Below are 22,741 nucleotides of genomic sequence, written 5' to 3'. Positions count from 1 at the left end.
ATAATAATAAAATCTAAGGTGCAGTATAAACGTCTCCAATTACCTTTCAACTACTGGGGGAAAATTCCCCTAGTCTTGGTATTGAACTGATTCATCTCGTAGCTCCCTTTCCCTGGGTAAAATGGTCCAGGGAGTTCTTTTGCCTTGTGAGAGACCACATACCATAGGTTTTGGATATGATTATTTATAAATATGTATGGAAAAATCAAGTGTGCACTCAGAGGGTGAATGAGTGAACCATGGGTCTGGGAAACAATCAGTTCTTCTTTTTTAAAGCAAGCAACAGCATACCTGTAAGAGCCTCCCCCCCCCCAAAAAATGTCACCACCTCACAGCTAGTTGTACAATGGGCATCTGTTCTCCTTGCTAACCATTCTGCAGTTTGCAAATGTTTTTCCTAGCCCACCTCTTCCCTTAGTTAAGCTCACCAACTTTATTTATGCTTGCGAATTAAAACCAACCCCTCATATAGTGTTTTAATTTTTATATATCTGCCCAATGTGGCCTATTAAAAACATGCGCAGGCTACAAATGGTCAACATCTAAAAGCAACTGACAACCAAAACATCCATACCACATTAATATTTTAAATACTAGCCAGAAGAAGTACCAGAAACAGAATTTCAAATATTCAAATACTCAATTGAAACATTAGCACCCACTGAACAAGAACATGTCTCCAGAAACATGTTGGCAAGTCAGCATCACTGAAAACATCACTGAAAGTCAGAAAACATCAAATGTGTATACAAAAAACAGTCACTTCTTCACATATCATTGTAGCATTTACATTGTTATACCAATTTCAATGCCAATTAACCAGTTGTTGCTAAGTGGGATGGTGTCACACACCTGCAATTGAATTAATAGTGTATTTATTTTGCTCTCCTGTGAAATGTGGTGCACCTATTATGGTCTCTCAGTTTTTCTTGGTCTGTTACAACGACATGCAACCAGATCCTGCTGTGCATGTTTGTATGTACATTTGTCCTTCCACATTTAAGGTTAAGCCCTTGCCAAAAAAAAGTTCTCTCTAGACATCTTACATCTCCATGCAATTCTGTTGGAACTGACCATAGAGTCATGGTAGAAGGCCTACAGATGCCTAAAAAAAGTGTTGTCTTGGGTTAAAAAATGTGGGGGCTATATTTGTGGTCTTTGCACTTTTGAAGGGGTACACCCCAACCCAGGTGAATGTGGGGGACCAGTCACCAATAAGGATACTCTTTCATGTATCTACTGAATGAGCTATAGACCATGAAAATGTATGGCATGCAAATTGTTTATATATTAATCATCCAGATACAAAAAGAGTCTGTGTGTATCTGTGTGTATTCTTCTTTGTTAGTTTGTGGTTTTTCTTCTTTGAATGGCATCATGCCTCTGTAACATCATGAGTGTCCATCTCTGTATATCACAATGGAGTGCTTCCTATGATTCAGGTCTCAGGGCCAGATACCTTAACAGGCAACCCTACACACTATTTTTTATAAGATGTAACAAGTGATCCACCTTTTAATGCTCCCATTTAATACTTGGTAATTGAGCACATATACAAAACATATCAGAACAAAAAGGGAAATCTTAACTCCCCACCCAATTAAAATTACAACGTTCTCCTTAATCCCATACAAACCAACTGGGATGCACCTCATGGGCTAGTCAATTCCCCCTCCCCCAAAAAAAATATGACACAAAGTGTTTACTGAACTGCAAAAACTTCTGAGAACATATATTCTTTGTGTTTTATTTGCTTTTTACATGTCAAAACATGGATATACAAAAAGTAAAGCAAAATGTCTTTAAAACACGTTCAAAAGTTCCGAGTGTAGGATGAGCGATAAGGTTACATGTCAGAGATACATTCAATTATATCTGCACACAAGCATCTACTATCTATCTATCTATCTACTATTATCTATCTATCTATAGATATATCTATGCATTTACTGACGGCATGCTGAGTGTACTGTTGGAAGGAGATTGTCTGGTTACTGTTGGAAACGTTCAATGTCAGCTTGGACCACAGACTGAACTGGGTCAGGACAGAGAACACGCAAAAGCAAGGACAGCAATACCAAATTCTTTCAAACTTGTAGAAAACTTAGCATCAGTAAAAAGCCACATTCACTCATTATTGTACACACTGTCAATACCAATGGTCTTGCATTCCTAGTTGTGCTAAGCTTTCCCAGAATATTGGTCTGATGTGATTCACAAATGCTGACAATTGTTTACAGAACATTGGCGCATTCTAGGCCTGAAGGTTTAATTTTAAGAGGCAGGAAATGAATCAGAGGAACAAATTTTATTCTTAAAAAGTTGCCACCCACACAAAGAAGCATATATTATATCCTAGGAATATCAAGCACCAAGTGAAAATTAAGGACATTTAAGCAGGGAGTTGTTTCTTAATTTGAAAAAAACCCCACAAAACCCTATATAGGATAGGTATACAGCTGCACTTAATTCAATATACAATATATGACTGAAGACAACATAAACAGATAATTGAACATTTTTTCCTATGGGGCCTTAAAAGAAATCTCTAAAATCAGGGTTATTATGGTTTATTTTACAGTTATCCACAGATTTTTTTATCCACGGATTCAAGCATCCATGGCTTGACAATATTCAAAATGGTTAATTTTAGGATGTGACCTGACTAAATTTTCTAGGGGTTCTATAGCAAATGCAAACAGAAAAGATGATAATGGGCATCTGTGCTTGGTACCACATGAAAGCTAGAAGAGTGCATAGTCTATTCATTAAAACTGTAGCTTCTGACTTATCATAAATATGCTTAATTGCAATAATAATTTTATGCCCAAAATTCATTTCATGGAGTATTCCAAATGTCAAACCTTGATTTTGCCATTTTATATAAGGGACACAATTTTGTTGTACCATTGCATATAATAGGACTTGAGCATCCACGGATTTTGTTATCTACGAGGTGTACTGGAACCAAACCCCAGCAGATAACAAGGGCCTACTGTATTTGTCGTGTGTGTGTGTTTGTGTGTGTGTATGTGTGTAATTTAAAATTTATGAAAAAAAAAAACCAGGTCAGATGGTTTATCCCTCCAGCACAGCATTGGAAGTTGTTTTTCAGTCGCCAGCAAAAATCTTCCCCATCACTTACCTACTGATGATGGGGAAGATTTTTGCTGGTGACTGAAAAACAACTGCCAATGCTGTGCTGGATGGATAAACCGTCTAACCTGGTATAAGCAGAGCTGAATTCAAATGAGTCATACATTTTAAATATATACTCATTTATATATGGAGCCCTGGTAGTGCAGTGGTTAAATGCTTGTACTGCAACCACAAGGTTGTGAGTTCAATACCAGCCAGGGGCTCAAGGCTGACTCAGTATGGCATCCTTCTGAGGTTGCTAAAATGAGTACCCACCTTGTTGGGGGACAATTAGCTTACACATTATAAACCGCTTAGGGAGTGCTTAAGTGCACTGATAAGCGATATAGAAATCTACTTGCTATTGCTATGTATAAGTATAGAAATTATAGTCAAAAAATTGACCCAAAGAACTTGAGTCACCTTATCCACAGGTCAATGTCAATACTGTACTTTAACTCAAAAAGAAACCAATCCCTCCTGGTCAAAGGCACAAGTGTAATCTGTCCTGGAAGTACTGACCCCCCTCTCCCATCTCTCATCCATCCAGCCTTTGGTGTGAGCACAAATAGTTATGCCTGCTGGAATTTTGTAAGCCCGTTTGCATTGTTTTCCTTTGCTTCATTCTTTAGATCCTTTGTGATATGTCCCTAATGCTTACTTATTCATAGGTCAACTAAAAAGCCAGAATCCTGTGCCTAAAACCTGCCCTCTACTTAAACTTGAAGTTGACTTACAGTTGAGCATATAAACTAACTTCTTTAATTGGGGATATCATGAGACCTACTATACACACAGCATGAAATCTGCCTCTGCAGCCCAGGTAATACAAAAATAGGCAAGGGTTGGAAATTCCTTTGGGAGCCAGGTTCACAGCTACAGAAATTATGGATATAAAAACAAAAATGAAAAAAATCATAATTTTTCTCCTTTTTGGAGTAAGATTTTTGTCAATTGGTTCCATTTTCTCAGTGATTTTTTTCATCTTATGAGGGGTGTTTTTTTAGCAATATGCATTGAAGTTTTTTTTTTACAAATACAAAGTTCTTGTGCAAAAAACAAACAGCAAAACCAAAATAAAAAAGGGGGTGCTCTTGCACAGAGACAGCTTTTTCAAAAGGTATCATGTCAAGACACTTTTTCTTCTTGAAGACAAGAACATTTGCAAATACTCTGAACAAAAACACATGCTAATCTCAGGGTAATGTTCCATACATCGGGAAAACTAAAAGCCCTGCCATGCCTATAATGTTTCCAATTTTTCTGAACATGCTCTGCAGGCTTTGCACTTATGCCCTTGTGAGCCTGCTACTGCTAAACTCACAGAACTGTTTTAGCACCTCTCCTTCTTGTTGGTTTTTGCAAGGATGTGTGTGTGTATAACAGCTTCCAGAATTGATGAGCTCATAGGTCAAGTGAAAGACCACAAGTCTGCAAGTGAAGCAAAAGCCTGAATGAATACCAGGAGGAACCTCCTGGACACTAAAAATGTCCTTAATTTCTGTGTAGTAACAGAGTTCTAGATTTCTCTTATGCCAGCTTAGCACAGTTTTAAAAAACATGCCATTATAAAACAGATCCACAAGGCAATAAGCAAGACGTGCTGCCTGCACACAATGTATAATCCAGCAAGACATTCTCCTATGTACTCCTCATCCATGTCAAAAGGACATGCAGCTCAACTGCACTTATATGAATTTTATCCATGTGAAAAACTGTATTAGCCTCTTGGGGATCCATAGTATTTTAATTTTTTAAATGAAAAACAACCATAGAGTTTTATTGTTTTTTTTAAAAATCAATCCAATCTTTATTAAAGGGAGTGAAAGGAGAACAGAACAAAATAGGGCCCAGAGCAATACAGAATCCAATCCAATCAAAACCCAAACATTACACAATAACCAAAGACACAAGACAGGGTTCCCCATCCAGTATAACTGTTTTGCCTGTCACATACCCTGAAAATGCCATAAGAAAAGCAAAATGAAGGCACAACAAAACATTGGCTCAGTCAAGCAGGGTCTCCTTACCCTCTGAAGTCATGTGCATAAGTAATATGTCTGTTCAAAAAATACTCTGTTTTTATAGAGGCTGTATATGGCATGCGTTATCATTTATATATTCAATGAACATCCACTAGGATAAACATCCTGTAGTGTGTTGTGTCGTTTGTATCATAAGAAACTCTTATGTTATGTGAAAGTTTTCACAGGAGCCAGGTGTTCCATATTCTGGTCCACCAATTGGTCAGATTAAGTAAGGTCTTCCAGTTCTTAGCCACCACTGTTCTAGTGGCTATAATAAAAAAGTTATAAAATTTCTATGTTTCAGTGTAGCATTCTGTCCAACATAAAAAGACAGTAATAAAAGGACTGTGCAGAAGTTTTCAGTTCAGTTTGTAATCAGTGATATCTGGTGCTGAACTTTGGTCAAAAATGTATAATTTTGGGACATTCAAATCATATATGGACGTATGAACCACAATCTTTACATCCACTCCAACATTTATGGTCAACAACAGAGACGATAATGGACATCTATGCTTGGTATCACATGAAAGCAAGAAGAGTGCAGAGACTATTCATTAAAACTGTAGCTTCTGTTTGATCGTAAATATGCTGAACTGCAATAATAATTTTATGCCCAAAGTTGCTTTCATGGAGTATTCCAAAAAGATAACACCATTCCAACCTGTCAAATACTTTCAGAGACCCCAAAGACAGAAGGGCTATCAGAGTCTTTGATATGGCACAGTGGTCTAAACTTGGCCTTCGGTATCTGTGGGAGATCCATTCCAGACCCCCACCCCCCCATGGATACTAAAATGTGTAGCTGCTCAAGTTCCCTGCCTACCAGCCCCCCGTTACCCAGGCAGGGTCTTATTATGTGTCCATGCCTTGGTAACATTCCAGTTAAATAACTAAATGCATTATATTTTGGGTCACCTTTGAAAACAGCACAGAACTCTCAGCTGGTACCAAACAAGACAATAACATTATCAACTAATATTGGCAAAACACTGTTATTATGCCATTGCTTCCCCGCCCCTCGTTTACTTTCTTCAGGTGATCCAATGGGCAAAGTGGCATGTCTCACACACCCTGCTGCCATTTCGTCCCACAAAATATCTGAAATAGGGCAGGTAGTACAGAAAGCCAGTACTGCAGCAGGAAGGTAGTTGTGTATCTCTCCAGAGCAGCTGTCAAACTCATACCATACTCTAATGTAGCAGTTCTCAACCTGTGGGTCGCTACCCCTTTGAGGTCAAACAACTTTTTCACAGGGGTCGCCTAAGACCATCAGAAAACATATATTTCTGATGATCTTAGGAACCAAGATGAAAATAATGTTTGGTTGGATGTCACCACAACATGAGGTACTGTATTAAAGGGTCACAGCATTAGCAAGCTTGAGAACCACTGCTCTAAGGGGTCCCTTCAGAATGATACATTGAGTTGATGACATGAATTTTTTTGTAGCTAACATCTTTCTCTGAAGTAGGCACTCTGTGAAGTCGTGATGACTGGAGAAAAAAAAATGCTATGTCAGGCCCAAATGTCTTAGAGGGATCTCTTCCTGAGACTAAGGCATTGTGTGTCACATTAATGTAGATAATATCTGTCCTATAGCAATACAGGAGCCTCTTTGGCAACTTCATCCATAATATCTCATTCTGAGGAAGAGTTCTTTACATCATTGACACTGTTGCCTAAATGTCTGAGGTTATTTGAATTGGGGAAACTATGGTGGGGTACAGTCCGCCGCTTTGCGGCGGTCTGCTGCCGCCGCCGCCAGGTCCGCGGGGGAGCCGGAGCCTTCAGACGGCGCGGCTCCCGCGCGGACCGAAAAAGAAGCTCCAAAATGGAGCTTCTTTTTGAGTCGCGTTTGTGACGTAGCGAGGCGCCAGGGGCGTACTCGCTACGTCATAAAGGCTGCGACACGTACAGACGCTCAGCGTCCGATACGTAAAGATGGCGGCGCCTGTATGAACAGGGCGCTGCCATCTTGTACATATTCAATACGTACTAGGGTTAGGCACCGCCCCTTCCTAACCCTAGTACGTATTGTATACGTACTACAGTGGTACCCCGGGATACGAATTACCCAGCTTACGAATTTTTCGGGATACGAAAAAATCCCATAGGGATTTATTGTTTCGGCTTACGAAGGTTTTTTCGGGTTACGAAAAAACCCCGGCGCTGTTTTAAATGGAAAGGCCGCCACCGGAGGGCAGCAGAGAGCTATTTTTTCCATTAGCGCCTATGGCAATTCGGCTTACGAAGGTTTTTCGGGTTACGAAATTAGCCGCGGAACGAATTAATTTCGTAACCCGAGGTACCACTGTATTTGGCGGTCTGTAACCCGCCTATGGTTAGCACTAACCATAAATGCCTACAAACTATTATTAGAAACCATGGTTGGAAGTGGTGCTAAAAACTATGTTTGGGAGGCAATTCTTGGCAATCACTAATTTCAGGTCCCCTATTTGGACATTTTGGAACACTTTGTTGTTGATAGCTGCCCTTGAGTTGACCTTGAGTCATGGGGACCCTGTGGATGAAACATCTCCAAGACCCCCTGTCCTCAGCCTCTCTGTTCAGAGCCTGCAGGCTCAGACCTGTATCCTCCCCTCCCTGACTGAGTCTATCCACCTAGCATCCAGTCTTCCTCTCTTTCGGTTGCATCATATTGTAAGAAAATGATAAACATGCACACCTAAACTGATGGAAATAAATTTGTGAATGAAAATTATTGTTGTGTAAGAAATTCTATTAATAATAATAATAATAATAATAATAACAACAACAACAACAACAGTGACCCTATGGAATGAGGCATCTCCAAGATCCCCTATGCTCAAGTGCTCTGTTCAGGTCCTATAAATTTAGGCCCATAACTTCCCTAATTGAATCTAACCATCTGGTGTGCAGTCTATGCATTCAAAAGCTTTGGTATAGCCTATAAAGCACATGTTGATCTTCTTTTGGAATTCCTTGGTGCTCTTCATTAGCCATCATATGTTTGCAATGTGATCCCTAGTGCCTCTTCCTTTCTTGAACCCTGCTTGCATCCCTGGGATTTCTCTTTCCATATATGGTTTGAGTCAGTGTTGCAGAATTTTGAGGGTGATTTTGCTTGGGTGGGAAATTAATGCTACAGTCCTATAGTTGCTGCAGTATCTTGTGTCTCCCTTTTTGGTGGATTGGGATGTATAGTGATTGTTTCCAGTCTATTGGCCACTATTTTGTTTTCTGTATTTGTTGGCATATTTCAGTTATCACTAGTGTTGATTCTGTCTATGTGGACTGTAGCAATTCTATTGGAATATCATCTGTTCTTGGTGTTATTCTTCCCAATATCTCTTATTGCAGCTTCCACATGGCCCTTTAGTATTTGGGGTTCATCTTCGTATGGTTCTTCATTCCTTGTGTTATTTATTTTTTCACTTTTTATGTATAGCTCTTCTGTGTATTGCTTCCATCATCTTTTTATTTCTTCTTGATCTTGTAGTATAATAATAATAATAATAATAGTAATAATAATAATAAGATTTATTTATATACTGACCAATCACTGGGAATCCGAGTGGTTTACAACAGAGGGGATAATAGACGGTTCCCTGCCTGCATCCCCACCCTTGGTTTGATCTTTCCTTTGAGTTCCCAGATCTTGAGGAAGAGGTCTCTCATTCTTCCTTTGTTGTAGTTGTCCTCTATTTCTTTGCATTTGCTTTACAATAGTTTTCTTTATTCTTGCACACTAATCGTTGGATGATTGCATTCATGGCTACAGCCTTGGGATCAATTCCCAAGGGGGTTCCAATCTGATTTGTTTCATGATTATATGGTGTTAATGGGAGTTATTGGTCTTCAAGAATCTTTCCAAATTTATTTTGTGTATTTTGACTAAGCAAATGTTTATGTCCCCCAGCATATTGTCTCTCTTCAAACTGTTTGATTCTCCCTATCCTGCCACCACTGATTTTCACTTTATAGCACAAAGTGATATACTCAAAAGGTAAAAGATGCTGGAATTCTTTCTGCTTTGAACCAGTCTGTAAATCTTTAGAAAAGCAAAGTTCATGAGTGCATTTTAAAGGGGCACAATCTGTTTGTCCTTAAAAGAAAGCTGCTTCCCCCCCCCCCAGACCTCTCACATTTGTGTGTCTGGAATAACAATGCCAGAATGTTTATTCTAAAGGACTGTTGTCATGGCAATGCCATCAATAACATCATTTTCTGCATCCTCCTTTAAAACACATGGACCTTAAAGCATCAGAGTGCTCAAGAAAAGATAATTATCCTTTGTCACTCAACAACAGGGTTGTTTTTTTTAAAAAAACAACAACCTCATCAGTAGAAAATTATGTAGAAAGCAATAATAAAAGACTATTTCAAGAAGCACCCAGAAGCCTATTAGTAACAAAGATTCCCCCCTCCCTTTCCTTGAATAATTACAGCTCTTCAGGGAGAAATCAGCCTAGGCTAAGGGCCCTTTGCAAGCTTTAGACAGTAAAACAAACATTTGACTATACAAGGATTTCCCTTTCATGTACCTGTCCAGGAGGCAAAAAGAAAGGGAAATGGGGGAGAAGTAAAATTTCAGAGTTCCAGGAGAAGAGAGGAAAATCCAGAGAAACAACTCCTGCAGTTATATATTTTTTTAAAAAATCCATCAACCATTAAAATAAACTGTTCCTATCAATGCCATGGCATTAGTAGAAAAGTCAATGAGAATGCTGAGAAAAGAGATAACACCCTGGAAGTTATTGTATGAATGGATAAAAATGAAAATCCCAAAGAAGATATTCTATTAACCTTATAAATATACCCTCCAAAAGTCTTATAATTAACATTATAAAAAGACCAACAATGTGAATAGTAACCATGCAAACTGACATTATCACCAATAACATCAAGGGATACAATGGCAACTTTCTTTGTATACATTGGATCTTTTGTAGGAATTTCTGCTTTCTGATATTATGTACCAGATATCTGAAACAGAAATTAATTTATCCATTTATAGATTTTACACAACCTACACAGTGAAGCTTGTTGTGGTTGCAAGAGTTCAGGATTATAGATTGGTCATGGAATCATAGAGTTGGAAGAGACCACAGGGGCTATCAACCTGCCATGCAGGAACACACAATCTAATCAACTTCAACAGATGGCCATCCAGCCTGTTTAAAAACCTCCAAACAAGGAGACTCCACCACACCACATGGAGTGTGTTCCACTGCGGAACAGCTCTTACTGTCAGGACGTCCCTTCTAATGTTTAGGTGGAATCTTTTTCCCTGTAGCTTGCATCCACTGTTCCATGTCCTGTTCTCTGCAGTAGCAGAAAACAAGCTTGCTTCATCCTCAATATGACACCCCTTCAAACATTTAAAAAGCGCAATCATATCACCTCTTAATCATCTCTTCTACAGGCTAAACATTCCCAGGTCCCTAATCCACTCTTCATAGGGCATGGTTTCCAGACCTTTCACCATTTTTGTTGCCCTCCTGTGGACATGTTCCAGCTTGTTAACCTCCTTCTTGAACTGAAGTTCCCAGCATTGGACACCAAAACAAAATAGAGTGATACTATCACTTCCCTTGATCTAGACACTGTATTTCTATGGATGCAGTCTAGAATCTCGGCCTTTTTAGCTGCTGCATCACACTGTTGACTCATATTCAGCTTGTCATCTACTAAGACTCCTAGATCCCTTTCACATACACTGTTTTCTAGCCAAACACTTCCCATCCTATATTTATGCATTTTGCTTTTTCTGCCTTAGGTGTAAGACCTTACATTTCTTCCTGCTGAAATTCATTATTAGTTTAGCCCAGCCCTCTAATCTGTCAAGATATTTTGAATTCTAATCCCATCCTCTGGGGAATTAGAAAACCCTCCCAGTTTGGTATCATCGGCAAATTTAATCAGTATTCACTCTATTCCTTCATCCAAATCGTTGATAAAAATGTGAAATAGCAGAAGGTGCAGCAAAGATCCCTGTGGCACTATACTAGTCACCTCTCTACAGGATTGAATCTCTCTTATCCAAAATGCTTGGGACCAGAAGTATTTTGGATTTTTTTTATTTCAGAACACCTGTATTTGCATATATGTACATAATGAAATATCTTGGAGATGAGCTCCAAATCTAAACACAAAAGTCATTTATATTTCATATGCAATTGGCTCTTCCTTTCCATGGACTTGCCACCCATGGATTGGAGCACTGTGACCCACCTCATTATCTTCAATGGCAGCATGTGCACACACCACACCAACACAGTCACATGCACCTCGTGCTGATATTAAGCAGATTAGGACTTAAGGTCCTGTGGAATTTGCCATCTGTGGGGGAATCCAGAATGGAACCACTTGGGTCACATTCTGGGAGAAAGGTGGCATATAAATGAAATAAATAAATAAATAAATAATGCTCCTACCCTAATGTCTCCATTCAAAGCTCCTCACTGATAAAACTAATCGCCAAACAGTAACTGCCTGATTTCACAACTAGTCACAAAATTGCAGTATCATTTATTTATCTAACATGCATACTTGTCTGCATATCCTCACCACTAAATGCCACATGCTTTCTTTTAAAAAGGGAGAAAAACAGCCTGTTTAGAGATAAACAGATTACTATTTGTTTTAGGAAACACAGTTTTAAGATGTAATTGCCCAGATTTTTGTTTTGTTAAGATGACTTTTAGAATATTGCCTTATTTCTGCACTGCTGATGAGGCCAAGTGACTAAAGCACGTGATAATGTGGATTGAATCTAAGCCAATTTTCACAGTTAACAGCTGTCTCCTGTTTCTCAAGCTAGGAATTGCTAAATGATCCACTAAGGCCTGTTACAGACAGCCAAAATAAAGCTGCTTCGAGTTACAGTGGAGGTATGGTGTTTCAATGATGCATACATCCTAAAAGTCCAGAAGCCACACCAAAGCCATGCTCCAGTCTGGAGTGTGGCTTTGGTGTGACTTCTGGACTCTTAGGATGCATGCATCATTGAAATACCATACCTCCACTGTGACTCGAAGCAGCTTTATTTTGGCTGTCTGTAACAGGCCTCTGTATGTTAGGTTTCACTATGGTCTTCTATATCTATGGCTGTAGAAATTAATATGCCTTAATCGAGCCAATTTACTGGGAGATATTAACAAATGCCAGGCTTTGGTTTGGTGAAAATCTATGTGTGTGCAAATTTTGAAACAGAATTCCTTGATCTCTCTCTGTTATCAGGTTCTACTTGAGAAGAGGAAATGTAGGCAAAAAGATGAGTGAAGATGATGCTGAGATCATAATATGTGGAATAAATTGAATTTTCTCACCTTTAACCTATGATGGGTGGTTGAGCAGGAGTAAGAATACAGAAACACGAAATATGAAGTAATTAGGAATATATATTCTACGTTCCCAAGGAGAGCTCAACAGAACACACTGTTCAGGAAAGTAGCCCCAAGTTTTCCATATGACATAGTTTATTTCATTCCATAGCTTTCTACTCGTCTTTTCATCAAGTGATTTCTAAAGTGGCTTAGAACATAGAAAACCACATATGAAGACAATAGCCCAGGGATAATGGTGCAAAGCATATACATAGGCAGTTACTATGAAGCTAGCTTACTGCTAGCTTCATATGGACCCATAATTGGCCTAAACCACAGCCCACTGTTGAAGATTTGGACTAAAAAATGGATAATCAATCAGAAAATATTAGAACAGCTTACAAGTGGGTACAGAGAAGGATACAGTGTTAACAAGAAGGTAAAAAACTGTACTAGTGGTGTATGTCAACTTGAGAGAAGGAAGATGATAATTGGTGTTGTTATTACAAAAACATATAGCTGAAAGAATGAAAATGGAAAGATGTTTGTCTTGATCTGAGTAACAGCAGACATAAAGACACAAATCTGATTGGGAATGAAGAGTATCGGTGGTTCGGGAAAGTACTGCATAATAAACCAGTACTCACAGTGTACCTCCAAATTTTTTTTTGTAAAAAGTAATAGGGAAGTTGGTCTTTTAATTAATTGCAGAGAGTCCCTGGATAATGTCCCCAAACAAAATGACAGAAATTGAAGATGACAATGGCAGGTGTTATTAGATCAATACCTCCTACTTTCTCTTTTTAGAGTGTAGGCTTCAAAGCTTTTATTTGGTTTAGTAAAAACACCTAGCCATAGGGTTTCCATTATTTCCTCCAGGAGACTGTTACGCTTCTCAGTAGTCTCACTGATGGAAAATATATTCTCTGTGTTCTTCAGTGTAAGTTATTCATTGCTCCCTGTTTTGTTCCAAGACTTCTTCAGTAATCACCCTGTTTCCAATGATGTTGAGAACAGCTTGCCAAACACTAAAGATGTCATGTCATCAGATCCCACAGTTGAATTGACAGAGGTCTTTAACTCCAAGCCCATGTGAGGCTGAAATGCAATGTGAAAGGCCCCAGCTAAATATCATATCTCATAATTGCTAAAACTGGAAAGCAACAAATGAAATCCATGAAGCAAAAGGAAACCTGTCTTGGGACACTAAAAAGAGCACCATTTATTTGCTAAAAAGCCTGGAACATTTTGGCCTCTGGACGCTATTAAAATTTTCTTCAGAGGGCTGTATCTTTCTATAACGTTTTAAACATAATTTAATAATAAATCATTTATAATTGAAGACTAAATCATTTATATATGATTTTGAAAACCCTTGTCTTTGTTCACATACACCCATTCTGCCAGCAAATGGTTTTGCAGTTCATTGCACATAAATTTCTGTAGTATGTACTGAAGTGGGTATGTACTTTCCTATATTTTGTGCTTTACTATAAGCAATGGACAAATATATTAACAGTCCTATGTAACTAGATATCATGTTGTTATGATTTGCCCTCTTGTGATTTTTACTCAGCCTCTTGAAGAAAGTCTTAAGAGCATCATCGGTAATTGATAAAACAACAGTATTGTAAAAGAAGTATGTTTTTAAATGGGATTGTAAAAATTGGAAACCTTTGAGCTAGTTCATGAGAGTAACATCCTGTCAGTTTTAACTGGTTTGTGATAACAACTTCTTGATGATAAGAGATGGCCAACAATGAAACATATTGCCTTGGAAGAGTAGTGATTTTTCCTCCATTGGAAGTTTTTAAAACAGTTTTTAAAGAGTCAGCCATATTAGTCTGTTTCACTATAGTAACTGGCACTTTCTCTATTGCATTTCACTCTGATCCCATGCCCTGAATCATGCCATTGCATTTATTCCTGAGGCTTGAATATTATATCCTATCAGAGCATCTAAGTGGATTTTAATTTTTAAAAGCTTATGCTAAAACAAATAGATCAGTTAGTCCAAAAGGTGTTATAATACCCCTTTACATCTATATTTTATAGAAACCCACCTACTCCAATTGGATCCTCTTTTCCACAGCTAGAAAGAAGGATAGACAGACAACTGAAATGCCGGTTGATATCTTCTTCATCCCAATTTTTAATTCCAGTGTAGTAATCTAAATTCATTCTGCTCTTTAAGATTATTAAAGCAAACTTTCTCAACTCTCCTGATTTCACTAGATTTGCATCTATATTAAAACTTCCTGATAGACAAGGATTTTTCTTCATGTAATTTTTATTTCTAGTTAATTAGCTTTTCAGAAGAAAGAACTACATTGTGTCCTCTGTCATGTGAGATGTTTTAATAGTCTATAAATGAAACTTTACTATTTATAGGATTAACGTGGCAGAAAAGTGTTGTGTAACTGCTGTTCAGAACTGCAGGTTTCAAGTCAAAGCAAATCATTCTGGTACAGCTGTTAATTTAATAGTGTGGTTTTTACACACAACCACTTGACTAGTTAACAACATAGACTGAATTATCATATTTACAGGGAATAAGTATGTTAGCGTCTACCAGTATTACGGGAAATTCCACGCATTGAACTAATGGTCTGTAAGACTTCTTTTGGGGATTTTAAACAAAATCTGTCTCTTGAGCAGAGGAAACAAAGGCGGTTCATTCACCCAAGTATTAACTGGAATGATTATCTTCAATTTTCAAAGAACTGTGCAGGAGATAACCATTTCTGTTTCTGTTTCCATCTGCTGGACTACAATAGGCTGACTAGGTATTGTAGAAACCAAAAATAATTCAGTATTTTTAAAAAATTGAATCAGCATTCAGTGATTAGAAAACAGACAGATTCTTGCCCAAAAGAGTTTACAGTTATGACATCTTCTAAAGTGGGACATCACAGCCCCCTCTCTCCATGGTTTCCCAAAGAGGCACAACAAAGAATTATACTTCACAAATGTTCATTTCATTAGCTCAAAAGTTCATCCTTCCCACATTTAAAGGGTCAGGATGGGGATAAAGCCTGCCAAGCCTTCACCCTGGAGGACTAGCAATCGTTAGGTCATAACAGGATCAGCCACCTGAAAGAGGGCAGACTTGGGCAGGATTAGCCTCCCTCCAGCCACCATTCTCCAGTCTGAGTGATCAAGTTCTGTGAGGAGGATACATCTGTCATGTTCGGGCCCTAGAGAGCCACATGCCACAACTGAAGTAGCTTGGCAGGGGCCTCTAGCTCCTACCAACTCTTTCTGAATGAACTGCAGAGACTTTCTAGGCACTAGACCCTACCAATACAGAGAGAAGTCTCCTCCAGCTCTCTAGAACTGATCACAGTGCTGAAGGCAAGCTGGCTCATGAAATTAGACACCAAACCCTGAGGGACAGCCTGCTGAAGAGCTGTTCCTCAACTTTCTTCTCCTATCACTGAGAGATGGTTGTTGTTAACTGCCTTCGTGTTGATCTCAACCCATGGCGACCCTATAGATGAGACATCTCCAGGTCCCCCTGTCCTCTACTGCTCTGCCCTGCTCCTGAAAACTCATATTCGTGGTCTCTTTAATTAAGTCCATCCATCTAGCACATGTCCTTCCTCTCTTTCTATTTCCTTCCACCTTTCCTAACATTGGCAGGATACAGACTGCCCAAAAAGGGCGGTCTGCTGTCGCCTCCATTTCCGCCGGCAGGAAGCTTCAGCTGCCAAATGGTGAAGCTTCCCGGTGGCGGAAAAAGAACCCGCAAATGGTTATTTTTGCGTTGTGCTTGCGATGCCCGAGTGCGCAAATGGTGTACCCGTGACATTGCCAGCACGAAGGGACATGCGGACGCTATGTGTCCATCATGTCCAAAATGGCGGCACCCATGTGTACAGGGCACTCCCATTTTGACGCCCCGTCACGTGCTAGGGGTGAGGCCGGTATGGACGCTGCATCCTCGGCCAACCCCTAGCACGTGACGGGGGCAGCGCAAAGGCCCATTTAAATCGGGCCATCATTGTCTTTTGCTATGATTCATTCCTTCTCATGATGTGTCCAAAGTATGACAGTCTAAGTCTTGTCATCTTAGCTTCTAGGGATATTTCTGGCTTGATCTGTATGTCCTTTTGGCTGTCCATGGAATCCTCAGCACTCTTCTCCAGCACCACATCTCAAATGAGTTGATTTACCTCCTATCTTCTTTATTGACTGTCCAGTTCTCACATCCATACATGGTAATAGGGAAAACAATGGCCTGTATGATTCTGACTTTTGTGCTCAGTTGTATATCTTAGCATTTTAGGATCTTTTCTAGTTCTTTCATAGCCACCCTCCCCATTCTTAATCTTCTTCTCATTTCCTGGCTGCAGTCCCTGTTCTGAACAGTGTTTGATCCCAGATATGAGAACTCTTTTACTATTTCTATTTCCTCACTGTCTAGTTGAATGTGTGTAAGTCCTCTGTGGTCATTATTTTTGTTTTCCTTATGTTCAACAGTAAACCTGCCTCTGCACTTTCATCTCTGACTTCCCTTAGTAGTTGTTCCAAATCTGTGAGGTTCTCTGCTAGTATTATGGTGCTGTCATCATATCTCAGATTGTTGATATTTCTTCCTCCTATTTTCATTCCTCCCTCTTCCATGTCCAAGCCTGCTTTTCTTACAATATGTTTTGCATATAAATTGAATAGGTAGGGCGAAAGGATGCAGCATATCTGATTCTTTTGCCAATTGGGAACCATTCTGTTTCTCCTTGTTCTGTCCTGACAGTAGCCTCTTGCCCTGAGTACATATTCCTCATTAGAACTATCAGGTGTATTGGCACTCCCATGTCTTTAAGGGTGTTCTATAGCCTTTCATGATATATGCAGTCAAAGGCTTTGAAATACAGTAGTCCATAAAACACATGCTGATTTTCTTTTGGAACTCCCTGCTACATTCCATTAGCCATTGTATATTTGCAATGTAATCCTTGGTGCCTCTTCCTTTCCTGAACCCTGCTTGGACCTCTGGGATTTCTCTCTCCATGTGTCGTTGGAGCCTATGTTGCAGAATTTTGAGCATGATTTTGCTTGCATGAGAGATTAGTGCTATGGTTCTATAGTTTCTGCAGTATCTTGTGTCTCCTTTTTTGTGGATAGGGACGTATATTGATCACTTCCAATCTGTTGGCCATCGTTTTGTTTTCCATATCTGTTGACATAAGTTGGTTAGCACTTGAGTTGACACTGTCAATGTGGATTGCAACAGTTCTGTTGAAATACCATCTGTTCCTGGAGTCTTGGGTTTGTTTGTTTGTTTTTTGCCATTTCCTTTATTGCAGCTTCCACAATAATGGGGTTCATCTTCATATGGCTCTTCATTCCATGTGTCTGTCATGTCATCTCTTTTATATAATTCTTCTGTGTATTGCATCCATCATCTTTTCATTCCTTCCTGGTCTTGAATGATGTTATTTTTATTGTCGTAGAGCATCCCGGTCCTTGGTTTGAACTTTCCCTTGATTTCTCAAATCTTGTGGAATAGATCTCTCATTCTTCCCTTTTTGTTGTTGTTTTCTATTTCTCTACATTTGTTGTTGTAGTAATTTTCTTTATCTTTGTGCGCTAGCCGTTGTACTGTTGAATTCATGGTTTTTAGTTTATTCCTATCTCCTTTTTGTTTTATTTCTCTTCTTTCCTTTATTGCTTGTAGTATTTTATCTGTCACCCATATTGTCAATGAGGGTTATTGTTGGCTCTCCCTTATTCCTCTGCCCAAGCCTCCTACTGTAACAGGGAGGGAGAAACACAACAGCCTCTCCACACTTTAACTGCTTTCTCCTCCCCTTGCTTGTTTACAGCCTCTGGCCTGAATTCTATTGGGCAGCTATGAATACATAACCTACAGTTATGTAATTGTAACAGCTGAGTATTCACAATTCTTATGTAGCCTCTAATTTAGAGGCTATGTAGGAACCATGAAAATCTCTCAAGCTCCATTTGCTGGTAAGTAGTTGCTAGGATGGACAGGGGTCCATTCTCCTGATGACCAAGAAGCATCTGCCCGACCTTCCCACCCACCACCCATGCGAGCAAAACCTGCATCGATCTCGGGGACTGCTTACCAGTAAGTAGGGTTTGGTGTGGGTGTGTCTGGCTGGAACCCACAAGGTACCATTGTAGTTACAATGCTATGCAGTCAAACAGGATTCCACCACCAGCTTCTATACTTGTGCCTCCCTGCCCTCCCTAATCTCTAGCATCTCCCTCTTATCAAATGACTGATCTACTGTGCAGCTGCAAAGGTTGGCAAAGAAGCTTATATCCTCTCCAGTTTGGCAGAAGCAGCACAAAAGGAGGATGGTAGCAGAGTGGTCCCTGATACCCCTCCCAGATATTTAAAAGTTGATGGTGGGCACCAAAAAAATAAAAAGGATGAGAAAGATGGAACAAGAAAATTTCACCAATCCCTTTAAACTATTGTTTTTTCTCCAAAATAGTTTAAAGAACCACCCTCTTCCACACAAATCTGACTGAGAATTAAGATGTTTCTGAAGTGCTTTGCACCATATCCATGAGATGTACAGGACGCAGAGAGAGTACCTTTCTGTAGTAGTGCTGTATATCTGGGGTGCTTTGCTGTGGAGTTCTTGCCAAATTTGTCACTGTATTTTTTGTAAGGCAAAAGGTAAACTGCCTATCTCTGTTTCAAACTATTTGTGCTTTCAGATCCCCTTCAAAATGTTTTATCTCTCATTATTATTTGTATGCTGCTCTGTGGTAGCCTGTTTTAGATGCTGCTTCTCTCAATGCTTTATTGCACATACTGTATTATTTTTATTCTATGTTTGTAATTTTATTTTTACTATGAAGCCAAGCTAGGAATGTCTCCTTGATGGTTTGGGTATAAATATTGCAATAAACAAATGCATTTTATAGGTTACGTTTTATATTGTAATAGCATACTCATAAGCTGCTAGAAGGTGAAAAGATTTATTTATTTACTTAAATAAAAGCAAACGCAAAATGCATTTGGTAGCTTTACTCCAAGCATATTATCTGAAGATTCTGAACTGATGTCAAATCAGTTTTGAAAAAAGTAGTGCAATTTTTCATGAGATATTTACACAGTATTAATTAGGTAAACCAACAGAGCACAAGAAAGGTGTCATACAAAATAATCTCTATTGTTTACATGGCAGGGATGATACCCCCCCCCCCCTCCACCAATATGTAACTAACTCAAACACAGATTCCTTGTGTTCATGTTGGTAGATCAGAACTGGCTTGGTGGGAGACATTTTCTTTATGACTACATAAATCTTTCCCATTAAAATTAGTGATATTTATGCTTAGGAATACCTGTGCTTTTACCAGACCTGGTGGGCTAGAAGAAAGCTCTGCCAAGACCACAGACTTACCCAGACCTCCAGGGGCTTCCAGTCAGCCATAAGGAGTAGTTTAAGAATGCAAGTTTTTGAAGTTGGGTTATGAGTCCCAAAGGGTTTCACAGCTTACTTTAAAAGAGAGAGAGAGAGAGAGAATCCTTGCTGCCATTTACCACAACGTGACACTAGTGTGAAAGAAGGAAATACTTTAAATAATAGTTTTAAATATTTCGCATTTGCTTTTACATGTTCAATCTCTGCTGTGAGTTTATAAAAAGCAGTGTTTCAGTTTCACTGTGAAAAGCATATTGTGCTTACGACAAAATACAATAGGAGACATTGAAAAAGTCACATTTATAAAATTCTGAGCAAATATTTGTGCTAATGAAGGTTAAGGAGCTGGCAGTCCTGGAAACTGTGCTCCTCTATTTATCCAATCTAATTTCAATGTGGGCAGCAGGAGTGAAAACTTCCCTCCATTGGCCTGGCAACACTTGCAACCCCGACCTAAACAGACCCTCTATAGGTGCAAGAAATAATTTATTCTTTATGCTAACTGGGCGCTGGTCCTGTCTCAACCTCTAGCAGCAAATTCCACAAAATTCACACACAGCGGTTTTATAGTATGGTCTGTGGTCAACTGGTATCTGATCTGAGACCACCTATATCATTCCATTAAGATGTTGTTGAACTAGACAGAAAAGGCTAGGATCATTATTTCTGTGGGTTTTCTGGCTCCATTCTGGAAGAATTTATTCCTGACGTTTCACCTTTATCTGTGGCTGGCATCTTCAGAGAGTGATGACATCAATTTGTATTGAACAGGAAGACGTAATCATATACTGTTTGTGGCTGAGAACATACAGTTGACAGATAAACTGCTGCACCTTCTCCAATATTTCTAACATTCCCCAGTTCACTGAATGTCTCTTTATATTTCTTGTCATTTCACAGTAGTTTACAAGAGAGTTGGTTTGCCCTCACTTGCAAGTGTCACAATTAATGAAGACATTTGTGGCTTTGACTTTTGCGGATTTGATTTTTTGTGGATTTGATTAATATGTTCTCTCTAGGAATCTCTAGCTCCTCCAGTGTGATTCTTCTGAACATTGATAATACAATCATTCTGGAGGTCCTAAAGATTCATAGGGAAAACACTTTTGTTGGTCTTGCAGCATGGTTCTATGGACAACCTCTAACAGATATTGACCACAGAGTTGTGCTGGAAGACCGTGAGATTCCTAGAGCAGTGTTCTCTTAGGTTAAAAAATAATGTTTTTTTATTTGTGGCTTTTCCACTTTCACAGTGGTCTCATGCCCCTAACCCTAGAAAATGTGAGGGCTCACTGTAGCTCAATCAGGGCATCAGCCACATTCTGTCCAATTGAATTTGCAAATTTACCTGTGTCAGTAAAACCTATTCAGCACTTTCCTACACACTTCATAACTCTAAAGTATCTATTTATATATGTGTGCCTTTTGAAATAACAGCAGTAGATTTTGCCTGTGCCTTTGCTATATGCTGTTTAACATGTAGAAAAGGCACAGGCAAAATACATATCAACTTATATGCAGACTTCACCTTACAGATCTGCACCATTCGTCTTAGGTGATCCTGAAACAAACCTCTTCAGTAGTCTCATGAAGTGTTTTGTTCACCCAACCTTTCATGTACTTCAGCAGTTATCATTGTTGCCCTATGAACCTGATAAGATGCAAATGAGGTGCACAAATACCTTCTTGATCACTAGATTTGGGATCTGTTGCAATATTGTAGACTACCATTTCCCCTTTAATTCCATCTTCCAGCATATTTGACACAGGCTTCCATGTAAACGTTAAAGGCGACTTCTGCCCTTTCACTATGCATACCTTAAGTGATACAATACAGACTATAGATTCTACCAGCAATGTTGCCTTTTTACCTTATGCATCAAAGACCAAAATAATACAGGTAGACTGGTGTGGTCTTGTTTCTGCTAGAGATACATTTTCTCTTACTCTTTGAGTGTAGCTTTTGTTAATTTTCCATCTCCATCTAAAGCAAAGGTCCTAAACAGTGAACAGAGACATCTCTCATATACAGCAATCTGCTTTAGGCCACAAACACCACATAAACAATGAAGTTTCTGATAGCTTTAAATTCTCCTTCCTTAGTGTTACTATAGGAGCCAGAGTGGTGTAGTGATTTAAGAATTGGGCTACGACTCTGGAGATCAGGGCTTGATTCCCCACTTGGCCATAGAAACCCACTGGAGGCTTTGGGTGAGTCACATACTCTCGGCCCAAAAAAACCATGATAGGTTTGCCTTATGGTCACCATAAGTCAGAAATGACTTGAAACCACACAACAATAACAACAACAATGCTGAAAGCTGCGTGCCAGAAGAGGCGATGGCGCATGCACTGTGCTGCATGCATAAGCCCCATTGTTTTCAATGAGGCTCAAGCATATGCAGTATTTCCCTTATGCGGGGGAGTTCGGAATGGATGTCCTGTGTAAGGTAAAGGCCCACTGCAGCATGAGGGACAATGACCTAATGGACAAAGTTATACCAAATTATTATGGCACATGGAGAACTTTACATAATCCCACTGCCATACCAGAGAGGAAGGGAGAAAGAGGACAACACTTAAACAAGCACTAACAAGGCACATACTAATGAGGTAGAAACAACAGCCACACCTTTTAGAAATGAAGGGGAAAATGTTGACCTTCCTGTCCAGCTGAAACTTATTTGCTATAAATGTTTTTAAGACATTTACCCCATGAAAACAGTGCTCTATAAAACATGAACCAATATATTTGAAGGAAAAGAAATGTGTTTTATAATATATTTCTAGTGATGCTCATTGTTTTATAGTATATTTCTAGTGATGCTCATTGTTTTATAGTATATTTCTAGTGATG

The 22,741-nt window shown here is 39.2% G+C and overlaps 1 protein-coding gene across 1 annotated transcript in view; it reads right to left on the bottom strand.

Annotated features, from left to right (window-relative positions):
* The window catches only part of LOC121931679 (signal peptide, CUB and EGF-like domain-containing protein 1), a 299,857-nt gene that overhangs the window by 181,126 nt on the left and 95,990 nt on the right, over positions 1–22,741 (bottom strand).

This window comes from Sceloporus undulatus, chromosome 5 (genome assembly GCF_019175285.1).
Source record: "Sceloporus undulatus isolate JIND9_A2432 ecotype Alabama chromosome 5, SceUnd_v1.1, whole genome shotgun sequence".
In the NCBI taxonomy this organism is placed as follows: domain Eukaryota; kingdom Metazoa; phylum Chordata; class Lepidosauria; order Squamata; family Phrynosomatidae; genus Sceloporus; species Sceloporus undulatus.
This window is presented reverse-complemented; position numbering and strand designations above follow the sequence as displayed.